The sequence below is a fragment of the Panthera leo genome, chromosome C2 (genome assembly GCF_018350215.1).
Source record: "Panthera leo isolate Ple1 chromosome C2, P.leo_Ple1_pat1.1, whole genome shotgun sequence".
Classification (NCBI taxonomy): domain Eukaryota; kingdom Metazoa; phylum Chordata; class Mammalia; order Carnivora; family Felidae; genus Panthera; species Panthera leo.
The window spans coordinates 134,481,208-134,507,476 of record NC_056687.1 but is presented as its reverse complement, the minus strand read 5'-3'; the positions used below and the strand labels follow the sequence as shown (position 1 = coordinate 134,507,476).

Here is a 26,269-nt window from a genome sequence, read left to right as displayed (position 1 = left end):
TAAAACTTCTACTTCCTTATCAAGGAAATTCTCAAATGAAACTTTTTTTATATATGTGATGCAAGTGTATGGCCGTGAAGAATACCATCACTGCTGATATTTTGGTATCACAGCTTTGATTTGTGCTGAGACGCCAGCAATTTTGCCTGTCTTCGCTTTTGCACCATCGGTGGGATTGTCAATACAAGCCGGTGAAAAGCCCACATAAAATCTTAGTGTTATTATGAAAATAGTCTAACCTGTGGAATGCCTGAAAGAGTCTGGGGCCCACGAGGACAAAGGAACCTGACTTTGAGAATCGTTCTAACTAATACAACTTCCAGGCTCTAAAGCAGGCAATAGATTGGATGGGGGTTGCTCCAGGAAAAGGGACATAGAGCAACAAGAAATGAGTCAGTGTGAAGTTTAATGCTCTAAACCGTGACCCTAGCCAGGCCAGTCCCTAGGAAACTAGGGACCTTGATTCTGCAGGCTGCCCCTGGGTCTCATTAACTTCCCTGACTACTCCCGTCAAGGTTTTACCTAGACAGTAATGGCTCTCAGATTCATAGTATGGAGATATGGCCCTCATTTTTCTTTTGTTTTATCCATGTAGCATTACCCCTACACTCCACTTATTTTCTAACTATCTGTTTCCCGAAACTGCTCTCAACTCCACCTCTGTCCAGTTGTTTTGTAGCGGGATGAGTAAGGTTATAGTACGACCCAGCTCTCAGGACACAGCTAATCAGGGCAGGGGAGGGCCTGACACCAGGTGTGCCCATAGGCCTTTGCTGAAATTTTTAACCTTGGGATTGCAAATTGGGCATTCTTTCTCCAGATGGCTGAAGCAGTGAGATAGAAACCAGGGATTCTCAAATTTGGCATACAATAGAATCCTGTAAACCAGAATGCTGGGCCCCACCCCAGATTCTGATTCTGTAGGTCTGGAGAGGGGCCTGAAATTTCAGAGTTTTAGTGAGTTCCCAGGTGAGGCTAATGTTCCTGGTCTGGAGACAATACTTTGAAATTGATGTAAAGTTCCAGAACTATGAGGGTTTAAGATCATGCCTCTCATCATACAACTAAAGAGGCTGGGGGTGGGGGGAATCTGTCTAGAGAGATAGAGAGAGAGAAAGAGTCATAAAGAGAGAGATGGAGAGAAAGAGAGGGAGCGCTCACCTGAAATACAAAGGTGATTTTCACAGAGACTATCCCTGAAGTTCTATTTGGATCCATAAACCATGGCATGGAAATAGAATGGATGCCATGAAGCCTCTTACAGATGCCTGGAGCTTTAGACAAGATCTGCATCAAAGCTGCTAGATAGTGAAGAAGACCCCCAAACACCAACAGTATTCTCCACTGTAGCTCAGGAGGTAGCATAATGGATGGAAAAGTATGCTCTGGGTGAGAATGCACTGGTTTAAATCTGGCCCTGCTACTTGCTGGCTATGCAATCATGAGCCATTACTGAAGCTTGCTAAGCTTATCTATCAGTGAGTATGACAACAGGACTACCTCATAATGTCCCTGTGAAAACAAACCTAGATATGCAGGGAAGCTTGGAACAACTTCTGGCACATGGTAAACACTCGGTAAACATTGATTATGGTTATTACTAATTCTTGTTTCTAATCTGTTCTCATTGTGATCCTGTATCTATAGAAGCAAATGCATGGACCCTGGTCTGTCTCCAGTCTCTGTCCTCTGAATTTGCCTCTTATGCTTGATCTCTGCAGGCTTTATCTCATGCACAGCACCTCAACCCAGGTCTAGCTCTAAGGGATCTGGCTGATAGTTTCACTAGGAGATAGTTCAGGCCTCCAAGCCATCATGGTTGTAATTCTATCAAAGACTGAGAGTCTTCAAGGGACTGTCTTGGCCCCAATCATCTGGGCAAGATTTCCAAGGCAAAACAAGGCCTGAGAAGGTGGATTTTAGCAAGCTGGTAACAAGAGTGAGCTTACCTGTGCTGAGATACCAAGATAATGGAAGTAAGACAAGGGGGGGAAGAATTCAGATCCTAGATTCAGGTGTTATTGTGGCTTCTTATGCAAAGTCCATGCCTCCAGGTACAGGCATCTGGGATCAGGTAAAGAATCTGATAAGGGGTAGACCCCACTCCTGTCAGCGATAACACCAACAGTGCCAAACTTTGAAAATCAATCATGGTCTTCCATTTCTTGTATTTTTTAGCTTGGTCGGCCCTGTGTCCTAAAAACCCCAGGACAGCTGCCTACTACAGGGCCAACCTCTATAGGAAGCCAACCCTGACTTTCTAAGAAGGGACAATGCAGAAAAACTGTTAACACAAATTCTATACCCTGTGAATACTTTCATCCATTTCTCTCCTCTTTTGTCACTCTCAGAAATTCTCTCTCATACCCTTATATGCTTCTATGGCCCTGTTCTTCTTCCCCCAATTCATCTGGCTTTCCCTACTACCTTGGTAGGCAATATCTCTATGACACATGTTTAGTGTTTTAAGCCACTAATTGAGGTAATTCACTATGCAACATGACACTGAGGTAGGCACTACCCCAGTGGTCAAGATGAGAGACGGTATCTCTTGCCCTCAAGAAACTTACAGACTACTTATGCCCTAGTCTTTCCTTCACAATCATCAAAACATTGGCACCTGAGCACTGTCTACTATTCCAGACTAAATCTTACATTTTCCAATAAATATCTACGGGGAGTATCATTCAATACCCCTGCCTCACAGCTCCTGAACCTCTTCAGACCCTATAATCTGCATCTTCTCTATTTCAGCAACTCCACTCCTGTGATCATGCTGTGATCTTGTCTTCACCTATATCCGGACCAACTGTAAAAAGTTTAACTCTAATATACAACTTTTTTTTTTCCCACAATGACTAGTTTTCCTCTCTTGGTTATTTCTCTACTCTTAGACCTGCTCTGACCTCCTTAAGAGATCCAGGTCCAAGGAGCTCTCCTGTTCCTTCCCAATCTATCAACCCCTTCCTAATTTTATTCCCTTCTTTACCCAGGTTAGATCCCATAGTCTATCACATAAACGCCTTTTCTGCCATGTAACCTTTCCTTTTTTGTCCCCAGACTTGGACATTTTCCACATCTATTGGTGCCCCACTCACCCTCCTCAGCATTCACCTGTATCTCCCCAAAGATTGCCTACAATGAATACCTGCACCTCCATCTCTGAAGACTTTTTCCTGGCTATGGAGAGACTCAGCCAGAGTATACAGGGTAAGTCAGAAGTGCTAAAGAGTTAATGACTCTGGAAGCAACTCTCAACTAATGGTGGGTGAGGAGATACAGAAACACCATGTTTGGCAGCCACAGCTGATCCTTACCATTGACCAGATGACCTACTTGTGATGGTCATCTTTGCCTCTCATTTCTGTGGCCAGCCCAAGGAATGTCCTCACTCACCCTCAGTGCATCTTTTTCTGCTTGACAGATGAAGTGGGGAAAATCTCGGAGGAATGTCATTAAATTCCTTTCCCATGCTCCTCCCCTGCCTTAAAAAAAAGAGAGAGAGAGAGAGAAGAAAAAGTCTCCCTTGCTTCTTTCTCTCACTCATTTCCAGGAAAATGTGTCCCTTCTATCTGCAGCTAATCTTTCACCAGGACTCTGGATCCCACCACCCCCTGCCTTCATTACTAAAGGTCTCAAATCGCCCCTGAACTGACACATGTGATGAAAACATCTCAACTGTCATTGTAATTCACCTCCTGGCAGCACCTGCTGTGGTTGACCGCTTCTGAAACTATTTCTTCCTAAATGTCTGTGACATTACTGTCTTGCAGTCTTCATTCATTAATTCATTCATTAATGTCTTGCAGTTTTCATTCTACATCTCTGATCACCCCCTGTGTTGCTACTAATCAGACACCTCTTAAATGTCTCTCCACGTACTTCCATCCTCATGGCCAGTACCATCATCTCAAACCAAGGTCACTAGGTGATTCTTCTACTGGCCTCCTCCGCCCCACCTCACTCTCCAGCCCAAATCTATTCTCTAGACCATAGCCAGGGTATTCTCTCTTTTATCAGGTCATTGCCCAGTTTAAAATCTATCAGTGACTCCTCATCAGTTGGGCCTGATGGATGTCAAGATTAGCAGAAGAGATAGGAGTTGTTAAAGCTGGTACCCTCCCTCCCCCCTGCTCTGCCTTGAACACGTGTGAGGTTTTTCCACTGGGGAACTGCTATATCTCTCTTGGAAAAATCTCACCACAGTTGTGCTTGAATACCAGGACTTTTAAACAAGCCCATCTGACTTTCTAACCCAGCAACAAGTGTGGAACACTGCATATGTTGAATCATCCTTTAGTCTTGATCTCTCGCTCACTTCTAAGCCCTAAGCCCTGCACATCAGCTGCAACTTTCTGAAACCACTACCCCCAGATTGATATTGATTGACAACAATTGATACTACAGTTGTTAAACATTAATTAGGCTCCATGCTCAACGTGGAGCTTGAACTCACAACCCTGAGATTAAGAGTCACATGCTCTACCCACTGAGCCAGTCATGTACCCCTCAATGCTCATGTCTTTTAAGTCTGCAAGAGGAATCATATGCTACACAGAAAAGTAAATTCGAAAATAAATAAAAGTTCATATTTTTCCTTTGATTTTGACCACCAAGAATTTCAAAATTAAATCTGTGTTTTAACTCCATAGGCATCCAAAATCCCTTTCTGTGGTATCTACAAAACTTTGTCCTTACTTTCAATTTATGTCTTGATCTTAAAGTCTTATTTGGATTTTCTCCCTGATATGTTAGTTTTCTATTGCTGCATACCAAATTACCACAAATTTAGTAGCTTAAAACAACATATATTTATCATCTCTACTTCTGTAGGTCAAGAGTTGGGCAGAGCTTAGCTAGTTCTGTTCAGGGTCTCACAAAGCTGCAAGATAGGTTATGACTGGACTGTATTCCTTTACGGAGCTCAAGATCACATAGTTGTTGGCAGAATTTAGTTTTGTGCAGATGCAGGACTGAGGTTGCCACTGTATTGCTGGCTGTCAATCAGGGGCCATCTCAGCTCCATGGAGGTTCCTCTTAATTCCTTGCCACATGGTCCTCTCAGACCCTCTTACCCCATGGCCGCTTATTTCTTTAAAAGCCAAAAGAGAGCTTCCCCAGTCTGCAAAGACAGTCTTAGAAAATGTCCCATAACCATGGAAATGGCTATGCTATCACTTCTGCCATATAAAATAACATAATCAAGGGAATAACTATCCCATTATAGCCACAGATCCTACTCATACTCAATATAATGGGAATGTACTCCAAGGGGCAAGAATCTGATGGGCCATTTAGAATTTGGCAAGCCACATCTAATCTTAAATTTTTATTTATTATGTAAGAATTTTTTTTTTTTTGCATAACTCTATGTTATTCTGAAATGTATCTAAAAATTGGGGGGAAGCAAGTTATATAGAATCTTAAGAGAACATCTCACATTGTATGGTCGATTGATTCTAAAAATGGCCCAACTTGGGGCGCCTGGGTGGCGCAGTCGGTTGAGCGTCCGACTTCAGCCAGGTCACGATCTCGCGGTCCGTGAGTTCGAGCCCCGCGTCGGGCTCTGGGCTGATGGCTCGGAGCCTGGAGCCTGTTTCCGATTCTTTGTCTCCCTCTCTCACTGCCCCTCCCCCATTCATGCTCTGTCTCTCTCTGTCCCAAAAATAAATAAAAAAAAAAAAAAAAAAAAAAAAAAAACGTTGAGAAAAATAAAAATGGCCCAACTCAATTGTTCCCTTCCCTGTACCCATACCTGATGCAATGTGACACTGAAGCTCATCCCAGAGATTTTGAGACTGTCGTGTCTTGCTTTGGCCAACAGAATGCAGCTAAAGTAACAGTATGAGAATATGGAGCCTAAACTTGAAGAGTAACTGCATGTATTTGTTCTGTCTTGAAACCACACTATTGCCATGGTAACAAGCCCAGAACTGCCTGCTAAAGAATCACATAAGCTGTGGAGCAAAGATAAGCTCCCATCTTGGTGAGTCCTAGACCAGCTGGCCCCTAGCTGAGCTACCAACTGACCATAGACCTATGAGTGAGTTACTCAAAACTAGCCAAGCCTGTTCCAGATTAGCAGAACTTCCCTGTCAATCCATAAACTCATAAGAAATAGCACAGGACTGTCATTTTAAGCTACTAAAATTTGAAGTTGTTTGTTATACAGCAATAGCTAACTGATGTATGTGGGGAAAGGCAACATACAAAGGACTTGGCTGTGTAGTGGAAGTAAAGTATCCTAAAAAGGCATAATTCATTCACAGTACCCTCAAATTTCTGTGTTTCATATAAGAAATCACTACTGCTGATGATGGGATGTTTTCAGTCTGTGTGTCTAAGTAATCTTCATTCAAAAGACTGATGTGTGACCTGCAGTTCTTTCTACAATGAATAGAGCAATAAAGAGATAGAGAAATCAAATAGCAAAAAAAAGAATTCTGCTGTGCTGTTCTAGACACAGCTGCCCTAATAGAGAAATGTGCAGTTTCTACTTTCCTTGCAGTTTTTCGGTTCAGAATTACTTTAAAATAAATCCCAATGAAAGCAGTAATCAATTATGTTGAGAAGAAAACAAAGTTTGATCTGAAAATACTAACAGAATCTAACATTTTAGAAATAAATTACTGTGTCATGTCCTGTGGCAACATTGTATCAAATTGCTTAAAGATAAATTGTACCATCAACTCCTGGGTGTCTGCATGTGGATTATCTTTTTTTGTAGATTATCAAGGGCAAACATTTAATTTCAGGTTTTTATCCCTCTTCTCCTCAGTGTATTCTCTACACATTTCTGAATACCATCAGTCATAGCAAGGTAAGGGGACAGAAGTTTAGTGAAATATAATGATAATTCACTTATATTGCATTCTACAAGAACAAGGTGTTCAATATAAGTAAATTTCCAAGATAGCCTAAAAGTTATCCAAGTACCCTTGTTTTTTAAAAACCTGTAACCATTCTGGGGCACCTGTGTGGCTAGGTTGGCTAAGCATCCGACTTCAGCTCAGGTCATGATCTCCTGGCTCATGAGTTCAAGCCCCGCGTTAGGCTCTGTGCTGACAGCTCAGAGCCTGGAGCCTACTTTGGATTCTGTGTCTCCCTCTATCTCTCTACCCCTCCCCCAGCCATGCTCTGTCTCTCAAAAATAAAAAAAAAAATGTTAAAAAAAATTAAAAACCTTTAACCATTCTGATATAAATTTTTCTTTTTTTCTTTTTATTTTTTTAATGTTTATTCAGTTCTGTGAGAAAGGGAGACAGAGACAGAGCATGAGTGGGGGAGGGGTAAAGCAAGGGAGACACACAATCTGAAGCAGGTTCCAGGCTCTGACCTGTCAGCACAGAGCCTGACGTGGGGGTTGAACTCACAAACCACGAGATCATGACCTGAGCCAAAGCTGGTCGCTCAACCAACTTAGCCACCCAGGTGCCCCTCTGATATAAATTTTTCTAAAGCATATTTTACATTTTCCTTCCTTATGAAACAGAATGTGCTTTACTCCTTAAACCTTTATTGTACAAGTTACTCTAGTAGATGTTAAAAGGAGGCAAAGGTGAATCACAGGAGAGTCCAACCTCAAGTGGCTTACAATTGAAGGAAAGAGAGTGGATACTAAGACCTGTACATAGATTATTCTAATGGTGAGGTCATGAGAATGGTAAAGAAAAGTGAGATATAAATTTTAAAAAATATATTGAATGTATTTAGTGACAAGAGATAAGGTTTTGTGGAGTTGGATCTGAGAACAAGAGAGCTGGGACCAGGTGCAAAGTACTAAAAACTCAGCAATCAAGATATTTAATAGTTTCATGTATAATTTTTAAAAGTCAAAATCAATGCAAAAATATCTATAATGAACAAAATGCTGAAATATTAAAGAAAGACTGGGTTGGTAGCAGTACCATGCAAAGCCATATTGGAGTCTGAGGCCACAGGAAAAATCAATAGAGGACTATTTGAGTTGGTGTCTGTTTAGATGGAACCTAAAACGTGTTACCAACCTTTAAGTTGTAAGTCAGAATATTGGGTCAGAACTGTACTGCTCTAATAACAACATAAACGTGTTTTTCTCTACAGTTTCTGCTTAAGACAGCTCTTGAGGCAGCCTGGGGCATCTATCTGCGTTGGAGGGGATTAGGATTGTTAAACAGGAATGCAAAGAAAAAGAAAGCTATAGCTTTCAGCTATAAGTAACTTGGATAATAGAATTTTAAATATGCAGCTAGACTTAAAAGTTAGGCCTTGTCAACAGAATAGGAATTTCTAAGTTCCCTTATCTCTCCCCTTTTAACTTATCAAGAGAGAAGCTGACTCTGTATAAAGTCTCAGAGTGTTTTCCATAGTGAAGACAAGTATCCTTCCACATTTGGCCAAGGCCATGGGAAAAGAGGATGCCCTAGGTAATGAGGATATTATATATGGGAAATGAAAAGCCCAATACTTGCTGCTTCTCATACAAAGGGAGAAACCCAAGAGGAAGAAGATGATCTCTTCTGGAAATGGCGTGTTTGAGAGTTGAAGGAAATGAAGACCAGAGGGGATTTTTCCAAATGCAATTTTAAGGCATGGGAAAACACTGCCTCACAGGGTTCCCTGACTCCGGCTTCAGATACAGCCCCATTAAAGTCAAACAAGAACAAGATTAGGCGGAGTGAGAGCCAGGGTTAATTTTTTCTGAGTCTAAGTAAGGTATGGATAGAACTTGAAAGTTCTTCCATGCCCCCAAGAGGAGATGGAAAAGAAACTGAGATGAGAGTCAAAGGGCTTTCTGGAAATGACCATAGCAAAGGACAAGGTCACCACATGGCAGAGACCATGTGGTAAAGTGCCTAAACCATGACCAGGGGAGGGTGTGCCAATGTGAACCATGGCAAGGCCAAATAAATAAGTATGCTTGTAGGTGCACAGGTTATACAGTGGATGGTCACATGTGGGAGATTTCCAGGTCCTAAGTATTTCCTAGACTCTCAGTTACTCAAGCTACCCTTTTATCAGTTTGTGTGATTTAGTCTCTTCTCTTGGCCTACCATGTAGACACATGACAATTCTACAGAGATCAGATGAGCCAGAAGACACGATGAGATGGACACTGTCAGTGCTGTGCCCAGACCCTCTTGGGTCCCTTTACAGGTTCTGTGTGCACCAACACCACCCCCCACCTCCCAACACACACACACGTGCTTTTGCTTCCAATGCCTATACCTGAGACTCTTCTTTGGAGGTACACAATTAGGCTACCAAAGCAGCTTTATGCACCTGTCCTCTAGAGCTAGAAGTGTCATGGGAGTAGACCTTAGGCAATGATTGATAAGGGAGAGGGTTATGTGAAGGGAATAGGAAAGTCCAATCTTTCACTTCAGGTCCTTAAAATGGAACTGCTGTGAGAAATAATTTAAGACTACAGAGTTCCCCTGCAGGATCAGGTTGAAGTTACCATCCACCTGCTTTTGCCTGAAATTGCACCCTTATTTGGTGGGCTCCTCCTTCTTCTCTCTTACTGGTTTCTCCTGTTTATTATAGTTGCTCTCATGCTTTTTGAGTTTCCTAGATAAATGCTTAATTAATTTATTTTGTCCTTTTCAGTATAACATTTAAGTCTATGAATTTTCCTCTTAGTGTAGTTTTGATGTAACGTTGTGAATTTCGATATAATGTTAATGTAATAGTCATGTATTTCTAAATATTTTGTAATGACTGGCTTGATTTTCCTCTTTGATCTGAAAGATAAAATGGAAGACTGTCTTATCATGTGTTTAAATTTCTACTTGGTTAAATAGAAATAAATGTCCACATAAAAACCTGTACATGAGGGGCGCCTGGGTGGCTTGGTTGGTTAAGCGTCCGACTTCGGCTCAGGTCATGATCTCACCGTCCGTGAGTTCAAGCCCTGCGTCGGGCTCTGGGCTGACGGCTCAGAGCCTGGAGCCTGCTTCAGATTCTGTGTCTCCCTCTCTCTCTGTCCCTCCCCTGTCCATGCTCTGTCTCTCTCTGTCTCAAAAATAAATGTTAAAAAAAATTTTTTTAAATAAAATAAAAAAATAAATAAAAACCTGTACATGAATGTTCATAGCAGCATTATTCATAATAGCCAGAAACAAGAAACAACCCAAATGTTCATCAACTGATGAATGGATAAATGAAATGTATTATATGTATATAATAAAATATCATTTAGCAATGAAAAAGAATGACCTACTAATACATGCTGTAATATGGATGAACCTTGAAAACAATTCCCATAAGTGAAAGATATCTGCCACAAATGACTGCATGTTGTATGACGATCAAATGGGGCAAATCCATAGAGACAAAAAGTAGATGAGTGGTTGCCAGGACTGGGGGAAGGAGAGAATGGGGAGTGACTGATAATAGGTATAGGGTTTCTTTTGGGGGTGATGAAAATGTTATGAGATTAAATAATGATAACGGTTAAACAACACTGAATACTAAAGACCACTGAATTGTACATGTTAAAAGTAAATTTTATGTTTTTTTGAATTATATGCCAACAAAGTTATTATTTGAAAGATACTGTTGTAGCACAAAATGTTAAAAAAAAATTGGATGCTCCTATATCCATATACTATATCCATATATCCTATATCCATAAGTTGCTTGTTTCTATATCCATATCCAGAAAAAAATATATAGATAAAATTTTTTAAATATAGCATCCATACATGAAAGTATACAAAGAGGTGTACATCTTGATAAATTTTCTAATGATGAACACAGCAGTGAATGACTACCTAGATTATATAAAGGACTTTTCTATCACCAGCACCTTAGAGGCCCCCTGATTACTCCCTCCAGAGACTACTTGGGAGAATCCTCATCTCAAAGTCTGCTTCTGAGAAGCCCAACATAAGACAGTGTGGACTCAAGGATCCTTTGTTTTTGCCCTGATCCAAACATCCAGAAGCCATTCTTGGGAGAAGAGAGGAAGAAAAAGAAAATACAAGAGTCTAAGCTTTTACCAGAAGGAACTATAATTAGAAGTTATACTCTGTGGGGGTGCCTGAGTGGCTCAATCAGTTGAGTGTCCAACTCTTGGTTTCAGCTGGGGTCATGGTCTCTCATTTCGTGGGTTCAAGCCCTGCATTGGGCTCCATGCTGACAGTGCAGAGCCTGCTTGGGATTCTCTCTTTCTTCCCCTCCCCCACTCACTCTCTCTGTCTCTCTCAAAATGAATAAACTTTTAAAAAAGAAGTAATACTTTGTGTGTGTGTGTGTGTGTGTGTGTGTGTGTGTGTTGTGACACGATTTTTTTTCTTCAAATTTTTATTTAAATTCTAGTTAATTAACATGCAGGGCAATATTGGTTTCAGGAGTAGGATTTAGTGTTCATCACTTACATACAACACCCAGTACTCATCATAACAAGTGCCCTCCTACTACCCATAATCCATCTAGCCCATCTTCCACTCACCTCCCTCTGTCAACCCTCAGTTTGCTCTCTGTCGTTAGTGGTCTCTTGTGGTTTCTTTCCCTTTCCCCTTTTCCCCCCTCCCATATGTTCATCTATTTTGTTTCTTAAATTCCACACATGAGTGAAATCATATGCTATTTGTCTTTCTCTGACTGACTTATTCTGCTTAGTAAAATGTACTCTAGCTCCATCCACGTCATTGTAAATGGTAAGATTTCATTCTTTTGATGGCTGAGCAATATTCCATTATATAGATAGATATAGATATATAGATATACCACATTAAGGTTTTTTTTTCATGTTTATTTATTTTGAGAGAGAGAAAGAATGCACGAGTGTGTGCACATGAGTGTGCGAGCAGGGGAGGGGAAGAGAGAGAGGGAAAGAGAGAATCCCAACACATGTCTCAGTCCCATGAACCATAAGATCATGACCTGAGCCAAAACCAAGAGTCGGACACTTAACCAACTGAGCCCAGTTGCTCCAAGATTTTTTATTAATCTCTACACCCAATGTGGGGCTCAAACTCATAACCCCAAGATCAAGATCTGCATGCTCCACTGACTGAGCCATCCAGGCACCCCTGGAAGTCATGGGAAGGAAATGACTGAAATAGTAGTGAGTGGACATCATCACAGCTATTCAAGGATCAGGGGACCATGAGGAATGTCAAAGCAGATATAGCGACATAAAGCAACCACCAGTTCTCTGCACATTTGACACCAGGAAAGTTCATCAGGTAACCCTATCAGAGAGATACTGTATGTAAAACACAGAGCTCAGTGACTGACACATAGCTGTGCACCCACTGACGGTAGTTATAAGCATTGTCTTGTACTGTGACCTTAGAGAAGTAATTTAACTTCTCTTGGCCTTTAAGTCCTCAACTATAAATAAAAGGAAAAGATGCTGAATTATATGTGGTTTTCACATCAATGGTAATCTAATTGTAGCTGGTTCAAAGAACTTCCACTTTCACATCAGAAAAGGCAAATATTCATCCATATAAATGACCAGCACAGCATAGATTCCAGCTGTAGAGAGGCCGTGATGGAGACACCTGCAACAGGCTTCCAGAAGGCATAGAAAGGCGTCAAGTTCCCCTGTGGCCTTCGGCTGCCTAGAACTCTCAGGGTGCTCTTTGAGGAGGCAAATCAGTCCCTTGGTGGAAGAATATGCTCAGCTGTCCCTTTGACAATAAGCTACCCCCTATCTTGTGAAAAAGACGTGGACTTGGTCAGTTAGAAGCCAATAGTTAAAGAGGGCTACTTTAAAAATACAACAATCTAAAATGCTGTAGTGAAATAAGCTGGGTGAAAAGGAGACTAGTGGTAATGAATCTCATGTTGGTGAGATTGCTCCTACAGTTGAGTATTCAGTCCTGACATTGTCAAATTTTATAGGGTGGTAAAACCCACCTCAACAGAAGAATGAATTCAAAGCTCCTTTGAGTAATATTGAAGATCAATCATGATCTGGTTCTTTATACTCCTCCAAAGTCATTTCCCACCAATTCTGTGTGTTGTTGGATCATAGAATATTGCTCTGCTCTTCTCCCAAAACATGCCCTGTGTTTTTGCACCTGCTTTCCCTATTTGGGACTTTTTATGTATTTTATATTCAAGAATTCCTATTTTGCTTGAAGGGATCAGACTAGCTTAATAGCCAAATGGGTTGGATCATATTTTTTAAAAATACAGCTATAAAAGACAGTTTGAGGGATAATTGGAGAATTTGAATATGGCCTGGATATTAGATCATAGTAGGAAGTATTGCTAATGGTATAATGGTTATGTAGTAGAATGCCTCTACTTTTAAAAGATGCACATGAATTATTTAAGATGGAATGCTTGATGTCTATAACTTACTTCCAAATGGATCAGAAATATGTCAAGAGAAGATAAAGCCAGTATAGCAACATGTTAACAATTGTTTTATCTACATGGTAGGTATTCAGATGTTCCTTGAGTTGTTTTTTTCAAACCTCCTTTATGTTTAAAATTTTTCATAATGAAATTTGGGGGACAGAGGAAACTAAAGTAAGGTCTTGGTATTATCCTAGCCCAAATGTAAGTAACATGTGGATTTTTTTTTAAGTAATTACCTTAGATGTTGTCTCCTCAGTGATGCCGTCTTCAACTTCTGCATTGTGGGCTCACATCCTACCCCAGCACAAGTACCAGGATAAGGCATTCTTGTTGACACATATGCAGTAGGATAATTTGTCAACTTATTGTTTGTATTTGGTTCCCACTGGTTTTCCCCTCTCTCACTTCTCAGACACAAGCAGGACTCAAGAGACTTTGGCCCAAAGTGCCAAACTTGGGAAACAGCTTGTTAAACTGTAGAGTCCTACTTTAAGTGTGTTTAGTCAAGTTACTTGTATAAAAAATTACTTCTAGGGGCGCCTGGGTGGCGCAGTCGGTTAAGCGTCCGACTTCAGCCAGGTCACGATCTCGCGGTCCGTGAGTTGAGTTCGAGCCCCGCGTCAGGCTCTGGGCTGATGGCTCGGAGCCTGGAGCCTGTTTCCGATTCTGTGTCTCCCTCTCTCTCTGCCCCTCCCCCGTTCATGCTATGTCTCTCTCTGTCCCAAAAATAAATAAAAAAACGTTGAAAAAAAAAATTACTTCTATTAGAGTTCAGAACCCCAGCACTGGAAACTAATCATGGATAGCTTTATGAAAAAAGTGGTTAAAAAGAAGCATCTTGAGAAGCAAAAACCCAATTTGGATTTGGGAGAAGGTATTCCTGATAGGATATAAATATGGCTTGAATAAATATGGGGGAGACAGAATGGCCAAAGTCTGTACAGCAATGGACAGAATTCATTCATTCATTTAGCAACAATTTATTGGTACGTGCTGTGTACAAAGCAATGTGCTAAGGACCTAGGGTAAAACAGTAAGCAAAACAGACCATGTCTAAAGTCCTAGATTAGATGTCAGCAAGTCTCAGAGCTGTGGACAAAATAAAGTCCACCACCTATTTTTGTAAATAAAGTTTTATTGAAACACATTCACTTATATTTGCTTCCATTTTGTCTGTGGCTCTTGCACTACAATAGAAGGGTTGGGTAGTTGTAACAGAAACTTATGGTCCACAAAGTCCAAATTATTTATTATTTGGCTCTTTACAGGAAAAAACAATGTGTTGACTCTTGCCTTAGAGCATACAGTATTGTGGAGAGACAGATATTAGTTAAATAACTACAAATAAATTAAAAGTTAACTTTGATAAGGGCCATGGGAATACGTAATAAAGGAACTTAACCCAATCAGAACAATGAGAAGATACCCTAAGGAAAATAAAAATTGAGGTCAAAGCTAAAGGTTGAGTAGGAGCTGACCAGTTGAAGCAGAAACAGAAAAACACCATATGCAAAGGCCCTATGGGAATATGGTAAATTTGAAGGAATAAACAAACCTCACTGTGGCTACAGTTCAAAGCACAAGGGGAACATGGTACAGGTTGAGACTGGAGAGGAAGGCAAAGGTCAGACTACAAAAGACCTTGCAGGCCAGGTTTGGAGGTTGTCTTTAAGCTTAAAGAGATCTATTGATCTCTTCAAGCAGGTGAGTGATATGATCCATTACATTCTACAAACATTGCTCAAGCTTCGTATGGAAGAGATAGGAGTGGTGTCTTGTTACTCTTTGCCTAAATCACTGCTTTGTTATCCTGCTTTGCCACTCAGAACCACAAAGACAGGGGACCATGATTTTACCAAACTACCCAAGAATTGTATGTTGTCTCTGAATCTTAGCCTCACAGCTCTTTTCATCTGATGTGTCCCTAGCTGCAGCCTGGGACAGTTTTGCTTTAACCCAAGTGGGTATTTCCGGGCTCAAGTGGCCACAGGAAAGATACCCTGTGTTATATCCTAATGGCCTATTGGACCAACACAATTGCCTTACACCATACCAACCCAGAATTTAGCACTTGAGCTTCCCCTGCCTGCCTTACCAATTTCCTGCAATTGGCCCACTGCCACTGGGTTTTTGGAGTTTCCAGGCTCTCAAGTCTCAGTGTAGCTCATGCAAATGTTTACTCAGAGCTCCTGGCTCACCTGCTTTTACAATTCAATGACTTTCAGCAGACATCAATACTACCAATTATCAAACCCCTGCATCCTCTGCAACACTTGTGACCACAGTGAATTGCTCTGGCATCTATCCACTTATGCAATCCATGGAAGTCATCCATGACACCTCTCTCTATCTCACAGCCAATCCATCACCAAGTTCCATCCATTGTAGGCATAGCTCTTGAATTTGCCCACTCCCCATCTCCATAGATTAACTGACAACTTTATATCTTGTTCATGTTTCGCATCCATTGGGGGTCAGCTGTGCTCTGCTGCATGCTGTCTTCACTCTGTGACCCACACTGAGGGAGCAGCCTCTATTCAGAAAATTGCTGGTGGTGTGGCAGATAACAGAGAACATGTGAAGCTCTTGCTGTTCACAAATGCCCACATCAAACATCAGTGCTATTGGGGAAGTCTTGTGTTTGCAGTCTTCTGACCCCCAGTGAACAACACAAGGCTCCCACTTGGCCTGTAACACTTCCTTACCAAGAGATAATGAGCCCACAAAACCTATGCTGGGTTTATCGCCTTGAATGGGAATATCTTCCCTTGTTTCAGACTCAATACTGTTCCTTTGTTCCACTTAAAGTGTGTACTTCAAGTGGCACCAACTTCACCACAATCTCTGTCCTCCATGGGGAGGGCAGTAGGGGTCCTTCCACTACAGCACAAGAGGGCTGTGCCTCGGTGAATTTTCCTGCTTGGCCTCAGGAGAAACTCCCTGGCCATAGGGGGACAAGTAGCCACTATTCAAAATGATCTTGCTTTTCTCTCCTCTATGTAAGTAGAGCATCATTCCATCCAGCGCTTGATGTTGTTATGTTTTCCTTGGCAGTTCTGAGACCAAGATGCAGTAGGCAGAAGTCTTTAGAGTCCTCTTTGGGGATTGATAACCGATGTATGGTGTTCTACTCCCCTGGGATTGGTAACTGGTGCAAGCTACCAAGCTCGACAGCTACCCTCCTTCCACCATTTTATTGGTCAAAGCAAGTCACAAAGCCATGCCTAAGTTCAGCAATACAGGGATGTATACTCTTCTCTCAGGAAGAAGACATATAGATAAGAGTTGTGGCCTGAGCTTTGGAGACAACATACAAGTCCCTCAGAAGTCTAGTAAAATCATGGTCCCCATTTTGGAGTCTGAGTGGCAAAACAGGTTAACAAAGTAGGGATTCCGGCAATGAGGAACATGACAAGGGACAGTCATTGGAATGAATTAAAGAGAAAAGAGAACTACGTCAGGAAAAGAGCCCCAACATGACCTACAATCACGATAGAAATGTGAGAATAGGAGCAACCAAAAAGGAAGAATTAACAGAACTGATGGGTAACCCAATACAACTGGTGAGGGAGAGAAAGTGTTAGCGACAACAAATACACTGAGCTCTCTAGGAAAGTGCATTGTGATAACTTGTTGACTTTGTTGACTCAGCAAAGCTGGAACTAAATTTCCCAGCATTCTCTTTTCTCTAAAATTCCAGGCTAGCATTTGCCACGAGAGATCTTTTGCATGAAATTTGAAAGAAGTGAAGCAGCAGCTATACATTTTTACCCACTGGAGGTCAGTGCAAGGTGCTGGAGCTCGTGGCAGTTCATGCACACTGTCTCTGATCTACACAGGGTAGCACCAACTGAAGCTCCTCCAGCTCCCACCAAATATCTTCCTTCAGCTTCTCTGAGTGCTCTCTCTCAGAAGAGCACACCTCTGTCTGAGGCAAAAGGCACCAGCTTCCCCCACAGGACACCCATAGTGCCAAGGTTGGAGTTAGAGGTGGAAATAGATTTGCATCCAACCTCATAGATTTCAGATTGTCTTTGCTCTTGTCCACTTCCACCTGTCCTTCTTGATGGTCTGGTTGACCTATAACAACCTCAGGTCCAACACCCTCGACTGCCCTACCAGCTCCCACAGGGGTAAGTGTAACCGCCTTAGTAAGTCACGCACAGCAGCTCTGTTTTTCCCATTGATCCTGACAGAACATGCACCTTAAGGCCTTTTATGTGATGACAATGCTCAGCCTTAAAGTGTGGGGTTTTCTCTGTCTTTTTAAAGAATGCTCTTCATGGGGTGCCTGGGGAAACTCTTGATTTTGGCTCAGGTCATGATCTCACGGTTTGTGAGTTTCAGCTCCACATTGGGCTCTGCATTGACAGTGTGGAGCCTGTTTGGGAATTTCTGTCTCCCTGTCTCTCTGCCCCTCCCCTACTCACTCTCTCTCTCTCTCCCCCCCTCTCAAAATAAATAAATAAACATTAAAAAAAAGAATGCTCTTCATTACAAAAGAAAGAACTAAGAGTCTAAGTGAACTCACCTGTGGAAAGTCACAGAGATGATTGGGAAGTGCGTGCCCACTTACTCTGCATCTGTTAATGTAGTCCTTATGTAATGACATATATATGCTATCTACTCAACCTTTCTCCTATGACTCATGAAGACAAAAACAGTTGCAGGAGACCTTGACCAAGGCTTCACAAAAGTCTCGCCAAAAGCAAAGAAAATGTAATCAACTCCTTCTTCCCACTCAGGTTTATCTCTCACTGCAGACATAACTCCCAAGACTTCCCTCTGCAACCCACCCCCACCTTCCCAGCACGAGTTCCTTGCCGCCAACTGGACACAGAAGATGGCCAGGTTCAATGCTGACTTGCACTTCCCTTTCAGGAAGCGCTTACTGTCCTTCACCCTCCCTGGATATTCAACGTCCTGTTCAACGTCCAGACCCCTACTATCAATACCAGTGATAATTTATGTGTCTCCCAAACAGTTACAGGTGTGACATGCATAGTTCACCCACCATTCACCAACTTAGTGTGCACTACCATTCTACCACCCTTTCTTCAGGACCCTGAAGCCTCCATCTGCCAAGTCAGAGGAATCCAGTTTGTTCCAGAAGCTGTTCTTCTCTAGCATGTGCAGAGAGACTCACGTATATTCCGGATCCTGGGTTTTGTTTTGTTTTGTTTTGTTTTGTTTTGTTTACTGTGTGTTAATGGGGCAGAAAGTCAAACACCTTACTAAGATGTCTCACGAAGTAACTTGGATTAATGGGTGGAGAGCTAAAATCGTCCAGGCAGTTCAGCAAGGTGGTATTCTGGGATCTCTACCTTGGGCACACAGTGACATGAATTGGGGGAGGTCATCCAGTCATGAATATATTCTACCAGGGCCATGGGAACTAACCAGCTCCAGGCTCCAGGACTGGTGCTTTAAAGGGGAAGTCCACCAGCTGAATCCTAGTATACAAAAAGCTACACGTGGGCTGATGCTGTATTCAGGGCATCCAGATTGGTAGGTTAAGAATAGTAGTTAACCGATGTTGTTAAGATTCACTCTAAGCCCTGTCCATTGGTGAGCATGGACTTCCCAATACATCACCAAGCTTGGTTAGGTTCAGTTCAGGAGTAGGGTTGACTTGAGTCTGCAGATTGAAGGCCTTTAGTACCTGCTGCTAAGCAGAAATAGGACAGGTAAGATACAAGGCTACAGATAATGATTTTTCTGTGATGGGTAATGGTTGGATTATTCTCCTCTAAAGAGGTTAAACATTCCAGTGGCAGACATTAGAGACAAGGCAGGTCCTCAGACAAGAAAGTGGAAGTGTGAAGGTGAATCTAGCTCCAGCTCTTAAAAAGGGAAGGTTTCTAGGCCTGGGCTTCTTCCTAGTATATGTTAGAATGATTATTGACACCTTGAGAAAGAGAGTAGTCTGGAAGGTCTGAAGAGCAGGCCATGTTTCAGACACCAGATATGTGGCTTCATAGTACTCTTACTATTTATTACTATTTGATTCCCTTTGTTACCTTTTATCTGGCACAATGGTTCTCACCTTGGCTGCATGTTAGAATTTCCTGGCAAGCTTTCAAAACTACCTCCCCTCTAAGCTGCTCTTGGATGAATTTAATTAGAATCTCTGAGGGTGGGGCCCAAGCATGATATATTTGGTACCTATCCCTACCTAATGTTTGTGTGTGTTCGTGTGTGCGTGTACAAATGCACATACATGTGTAAATATAAAATTGGTGTATATATATATATATATATGATTTCTGAATATGCATTGTGTTGTATATATATAATCACTGTGTGCATATATATAACCTATATATATATGATCAGCATATATAAGATATATATTTAATGAATATATTCACAAATATGATTATATATATGTGTGTGCGCATATATATATATATATATATACACACACACACGCATATGTGTATGTGTTTAACACTGCAGGTGATTCTAATGTGCAGCCAAAATCAAGAACTGCTTTTGTAACCTTTCTTGGATGTACTCTGATCCTGCCTCAACTTTGCTACTGAGACAATGTGAGGCACATATGCAAAAACAGGATGATGATGACAGTGCTTTTACTGAGAAGAATGTTAAATAAGTTAGAGTGGCTAAACATTTGGGGTATAAGATCTAGTTTTGCCACCCCATATGAACATTGATAATTTCTACATATATCAATGGTTTTCTAAAAGACAGACATAAGGTTTCTTGGAGCAACTCTCTAAAAATGACTTGATTTGTTTCAATAATTCTAGGATAATGTATTTTTAAAATTTATTTCCACCACGGGTTGTCAATATTTTAAAGAAAAGGTATCTAACGTCTGGTTTCCTTACAAGGTAACACATGATATTTAGGGGATGGTAAGAATCTCCTCAAAGAATCTCAGCGAAACAACATGTATAGCTGTATAAGACCAGTCCCTTTCCTTTGCACTTATCATCCTAAATAATAGCTTATATTTAAATTCTTCATTCATAAGCTGGAATTCTCACTTTAAAGATTCACACTGGTTATAGTTCATGCAATATATGACTATAACATAAGGTGAGTGGTTTTTGCTTAAAAGTATCTCCTGATGATAGCTGCTAAAGAAATAGTTTGGAGAGTTTTCTTATTTGCCTTTGAAGATAGTCAGTGAATATAATATATATTCGAGATTTTTTTTTTAAGTTTATTTATTTTTGAGACAAGAGAGGCAGAGAGACAGGGAGACAGAGGATCCAAAGCGGGCTCTGTGCTGACAGCAGAGAGCCTGACATGGGGCTCAAACTCATAAACCATGAGATCATGACCTGAGTCAAAGTCAGATGCTTAACCAACATCTGGTTGAGCACCTGAGCAACCCAGGTGCCCCTGATTTTTTTTTCTTTAAATTAAATTCTACATTTCCTTTTTGGATTTTTTTTTAATGGAGAAAAAAAAGTTGTGTTTTGTAGATGGAATCCATAAATCAATTTGATATATTTTTTAAGTTATATACTTTGGGGATATTTATCTGTTATAGTAACGATTCTCAAAAACATTTTTTCCAGCTTTATTGAAATATAAGTGGTATATAACATTATATGAGTTTAGCGTACATGTAAAGATTTGATACATGTATATACATTGTATCAACACACATTTGAACATGTTTGAACTATGTGAGTACCTTTATATGTGGATTTTTTTGATATGGTACAGTACTGGTAAATTTATTTCTCTTCCTTATGATTTTCTTAATAACATTTTCTTTTCTCTAGCTTACTTTATCACAGGAATTCAGTATATAACATATAAACTATGTGTTAATCAACTGCTTATGTTATTGGTAAGGCTTCTGGTCAGTGGGAGGTTATTAGTATGGTAGTTTTGGGGGAATCAAAAGTTATATACAGATTTTCAACTGCAGAGGAGGTCAGTGCCCCAACTCCTGTGTTGTTCTAGGTTCAGATGTATTATGAAATAATTACCACAATAAAGTTAGTTAACACCTCATCACCTCACATAGTTATCATTTGTTGTTTGTATCATGAGAACATTTAAGATTTACTCTTAACAACTTTTAAGTATACAATACAGTTAACTGTAACTATTCATTGTTAACTACAGTCATCATGCTGGTACATTAGATCTCCAGAACTTATTTACCTTCTAATTGGAACTTTGTACCCTGTGACCAATATCTCCTCTTTCCCTCCACCCCCAACCCCTGGCAACCACCATTCTGCTCTCTGTTTCTATGAATTCAGCTTTTTTAGATTCCACATGTAGTATTTGTCTTATTTCACTTAGCATAATGACCCCAAGGTCCATCCATGTAGTTGCAAAAGGCAATATTTCCTTCTCTTTTGTGGCTGAATAATATGTCAGGGTGTGTGTGCGTGTATGTGTATGTGTGTTTCTTCATCCATTTATCTATCAATGGACACTTACGTTGTTTCTATGTCTTGGATACTGTTAATAATGTTGCGATGGATATGGGAGCGCAGATACCTCTTTGAAATCCTGATTTCATTTCCTTTAGATAAATAGCCAGAAGAGGGATTGTTGTATCATGTGGTTGTTCTATTTTTAATTTTTTCAGGAACCACAATACTATTTTCTCTAAGGGCTGTACCAATTTACATTCCCACCAGCAGTGTACAAGGGTTCTCTTTACCAAAAACATTTTAAAATCTACTCTTTATTAGTTAAAAAAAATTCACAAAGTCCTTATACCATACACAAAAGTTAATTCAAAATGGTTCAAAGGCCTAAATCTAAGAGCCAAAAGTACAAAATGCTTAGAAGAAGATATAGGGTCATATCTTCATGTTTAGATTTGGGGATGGTTTCTTGTATATGACACCAAAAGCACAGGCAGCAACAATAACAAAAAAGAGATAAACAGGACTTCATTAAAATTAAAAACTTTTGTGCATCAAAGGACACTATCAAGAGAATGAAAAGACAAACTACAGAATGAGAGAAAATATTTGGAAATAGCATATTGGGTAGAGTTTTAATATCCAGAATATACACAGAACTCCTACAGCTCAACAACAAAAAGACAAACCAATTTAAAAATGGGCAAAGGACTTGAATGAACATTTCTCCAAAGACAATATACAAATGGCCAACAAGCACATTAAAAAATGTCCATCATCATTAGTCATTAGGGAAATGTAAATCAAGACCACAATGAGATACCACTTCAAACTTAATAGGATGGCTATAAATTAATTAATGAATAAAAGAACAAACAAACAACAGAAAATAAGTGTTGGCAAGGATGTAGAGAAATCAGGCCCTTGTAAATTGCTGGTGGGAATGTAAAACGATACAGTCACTTTGGAAAACAGTTCAATGGTTCCTCAAAACGCTACACATAGAATTACCACATGAACTAACAACTTCATTCCTAAGTATATGCCCCAAAAGAACTGAAAACAGGGATTCAAGAAGATACTTGTATGCCAATGTTCACTGCAGCACTATTCTCAATAGCCAAAAGGTAGAGACAATCCAAGTGTCCACTGACAGATTAATGGATAAGCAAAATGCAGTATCCATACAATGGAATATTATTCAGTCATAAGAATGAATGAAATTCTGTTACATGCTACAACATGGATGAAACTTGAAAACATTATGCTAAGGGAGAAAAAACAAAGAAAAATTATGCTAAGGAAGTAGGGAAGAAACACTATGCTCAGGAAAATAATCCAGACACGAAAAGGAAAATATTGTAAGATTCCACTTACACAAAATATTCAAAATAGGCAAGTTCATAGAGACAGAAAGTCGATTAGAGGTTACCAGGGGCTGAAGAGAGGAGGCACTGTGAGGTTATTCCTTAATGGGTACAGAATTTCTATTTGGGGTGATGAAATAATTTGGGGAACAGACAGTGGTAATGGTGGTACAACAGAGTGAATGTAATTCATGCCACCTAATTAATGTAAAAATGGTTAAAATGGCATTATGTCGTGTGTATTTTACCACAATAAAAATATTTTTTAAAAATCCATGAAACCAACTATTTTACTTACTAACTTCTCCCAGTTTCCACTGTCAGATAAATGTCACTGAGATTAATAAGAAATGTGAAGTTACTTTTGATGAGAGCAAGAAATGCATTACTAATTTATGCCAGACACCAAATACAGATGTTGTCAAAGTATAAATATTACCACCACATGGCATTAGTTCATAGGACACTCAGGAGACCACCCTGAATATGGGAACAAGGCTTCACAGACCACTGATCTAGAAGGAAATGTATTATGGAATATACATGCTCTGATTCTAGAAGGACAGATTTCCTTTTACCTTCTGATTTAATTTTCTCTTTAAGACAATCCTATTATATGTGGATTTATTATAGTTGAAATTAGTTTTTAAAAAGAAAATAAACATGGAAGGTAATGTGGATTTTGAGTAAGAAAATCAATTTAATTTGCCATTATTCAGAATTGGTGTTTTGAAGAAAAAAAAACATAAATTCTGACTATCTCTATGTTGTCAACCAGGTCATCATAAAACAGATTACTTAGACATTGCCCATAGATTCCAGTAAAATTTTGAAACATGGGAATACAGGTAACATTTTTTTTTGAATCATAGGTCTTTCTTTATGCTGAATATGTATTTGAGCATGCAAAAAAACAATGTATTTCAAAGCCCATTAGAAATTCAGATGCAGAATTTCCTTTCATCTGATCATGTAGAAGTGGATTAATACAGATAATATGAACAGAGAAAAATAAAAAAAATGTCATGTTGGATATTCAATAATCCATTACTCAAAGATAAAAGTTTTCTAATAGCCATTAAAAAGAAAATCAAAGAATATATAAATTTTAATTTAGCATAGCATTGCATCACATCACAGCTAATGGGAGGCTTCCAAAGCATCTAGCAACAGATGGATTACTGGTCATTTACTATGAATTTTAAAATGCCAAAGGTAAAGAAAATTGGACTGCTCCAAAAAGATTTTAAATAAAAAGAAGTTAAATTCCCCATAGTAAAAACCTTATGGAGAACTACTATAAATTTAGGCACTACTGAATAAAACTGTAGTTAAGAAAGCCAATTATTTTTATGGGAAAATAAATTTTCCTATGATAATTCAGATAAAACTGGAAAATGGATAACTGCCTTAATAAAAGGGAGAAAGAAAGCTCAACATAACAGCAATTTATACAAAACAAGGAGTGATAATGAGGAAAGAGATAAGGAATATCTGTAAGGCATATTATGAGTATATAAATCTGAGAACGTGGGAAGTGTGGTAGATTAAGAGAGTGGAGATGGGGTTGAAATTTGAAATTTTCTTAAATAAGAAGTTTTTTTTAAAGATGAAAGAGTGTGTCTACCTTAAAAGCGTGCATATGGAATCATCCAAATTTGGGGGAGGTCTAAAATAGGACCCATGTGTCTATGTTTCTGTAAACACATTTCATTGTGGAGGACCCAATCCCACTTTTAAGTCACTGTGTTTTACTGAATTGCTCCTAAATAATTAGCCAGTCCTGTGAAAAAAACATTTGCTTACATTAGTCAGGACTCTCTTAATTATAAATGACAAAGACTAACTTAGTTGGCTTAAGCAAATGAGCAGGCTAAGTTGGTTACCATAGCTGGGCAAAAATATAGATACTGACCTTATAGATTGGTGATCTGGATTTACCACTGTCCTGGGTTTTCTTTCTGTTTCTTCTTATCTCTAATCTTAGCCTCTAATGTCTGCACTCACCTCCATTTGGGGAGAATAAAGCTAAGCCAAGCCAAGCTGGGATTAACGAATTAGAAGCAAGAGAAAGAACAAGAGGAAAAGAATGTCTTTATGGCAAGGGAGTCCCCAGGTTTTTTTCCTTGTTTTTTTAATGTTTTACTTATTTTTGAGAGAGAGCACATGAGCACGGGAGGGGCAGAGAGAGAAGGGGACAGAGGATCCCAAGCAGGCTCTGCACTGACAGCAGTGAGCCCAAAGCGGGCCTCAAACTCACAAACTGTGAGGTCATGACCTGAGCCAAAGTCGGATGCTCAACCAACTGAACCACCCAGGTGCCCCAAGGGCATCCCCAGTTTCAAACTCTGAGATTCCCAGTACCAAGCAGGTTTTTGAAACTCTTCCTCTGGTTTTGCTATTGCAACATCATTCAGATAAAGGCCCACTTTGGGCTCAAGCTAGTTTGAGTTGGGTTTCTGTCACTTGTAACCAAAAATGTCCACATTTACATAATATACCTCTCTGAATAGTGCTGGAGAACTGAATTCCTGAAAGAGGAAATGTATGGGCAAGTAAATGTCAACCTAACAGTTTGTGATTTGTTACTAAAGGAAGGAAGAATATCCTAAGTGGGGCTTCCGGAGACGGGCTGGTGCAAGTAATATGTGAGGTGTAAAAGTGGAGCTGAAAGTGAAAGCAGACCAAAGTTATAGAGATAAAGTAAAGAAAGGAACTGGAGTTGATGATCTGGATCTGTTATACTGGTCAGCAGAATTGTTCATTGCCATGCGTGACAAGCATTTACTGAGCACTCTTTATTTTCCAGGCACTGTGCTAGGTGCTGGAGAGACCAAAAAGATGTATGACACACATTTGTGCCCCCCAAGGCGTCCATATTGTGGTAGGGGACACAAGAGTTTCTCACATTACAGTTCTACAGTTTTAGTGATGTGGTCCAAAAAGAGGACAAAGTAAAGAATTATTGAGTCTCAATTTTGAAAGACATTTGTCCCAGATGGGAGGGTAAGGCAGAGTTCATGGAGAGTGACATTAACATGGATGTTGACAGATGGGCATCCTTAGCACAAATAAAGTGGGAGGGTGGGGGAGAGAAAGGACGGATGAACAAACACTTCACATAGAAGAAAAAAGGCGACAGCACAAGAGTGTGTGGACATTATTTTTGCTAGAATGGTGGGGTTTTGCTAGAAGATACCACTTCTTAAATATCACTCTCAGGGATTTAGA

At 40.0% G+C, this 26,269-nt stretch overlaps 1 long non-coding RNA gene across 1 annotated transcript; it reads left to right on the top strand.

Moving 5' to 3' along the window:
- Positions 1–1,519: 1,519 nt before the first annotated feature.
- On the top strand, positions 1,520–8,161 carry LOC122198730. Its single transcript, XR_006193124.1, has 4 exons — positions 1,520–1,577; positions 3,061–3,210; positions 6,779–6,820; positions 8,083–8,161. It is a non-coding gene; the product is annotated as an uncharacterized LOC122198730 (long non-coding RNA).
- Positions 8,162–26,269: the final 18,108 nt, after the last annotated feature.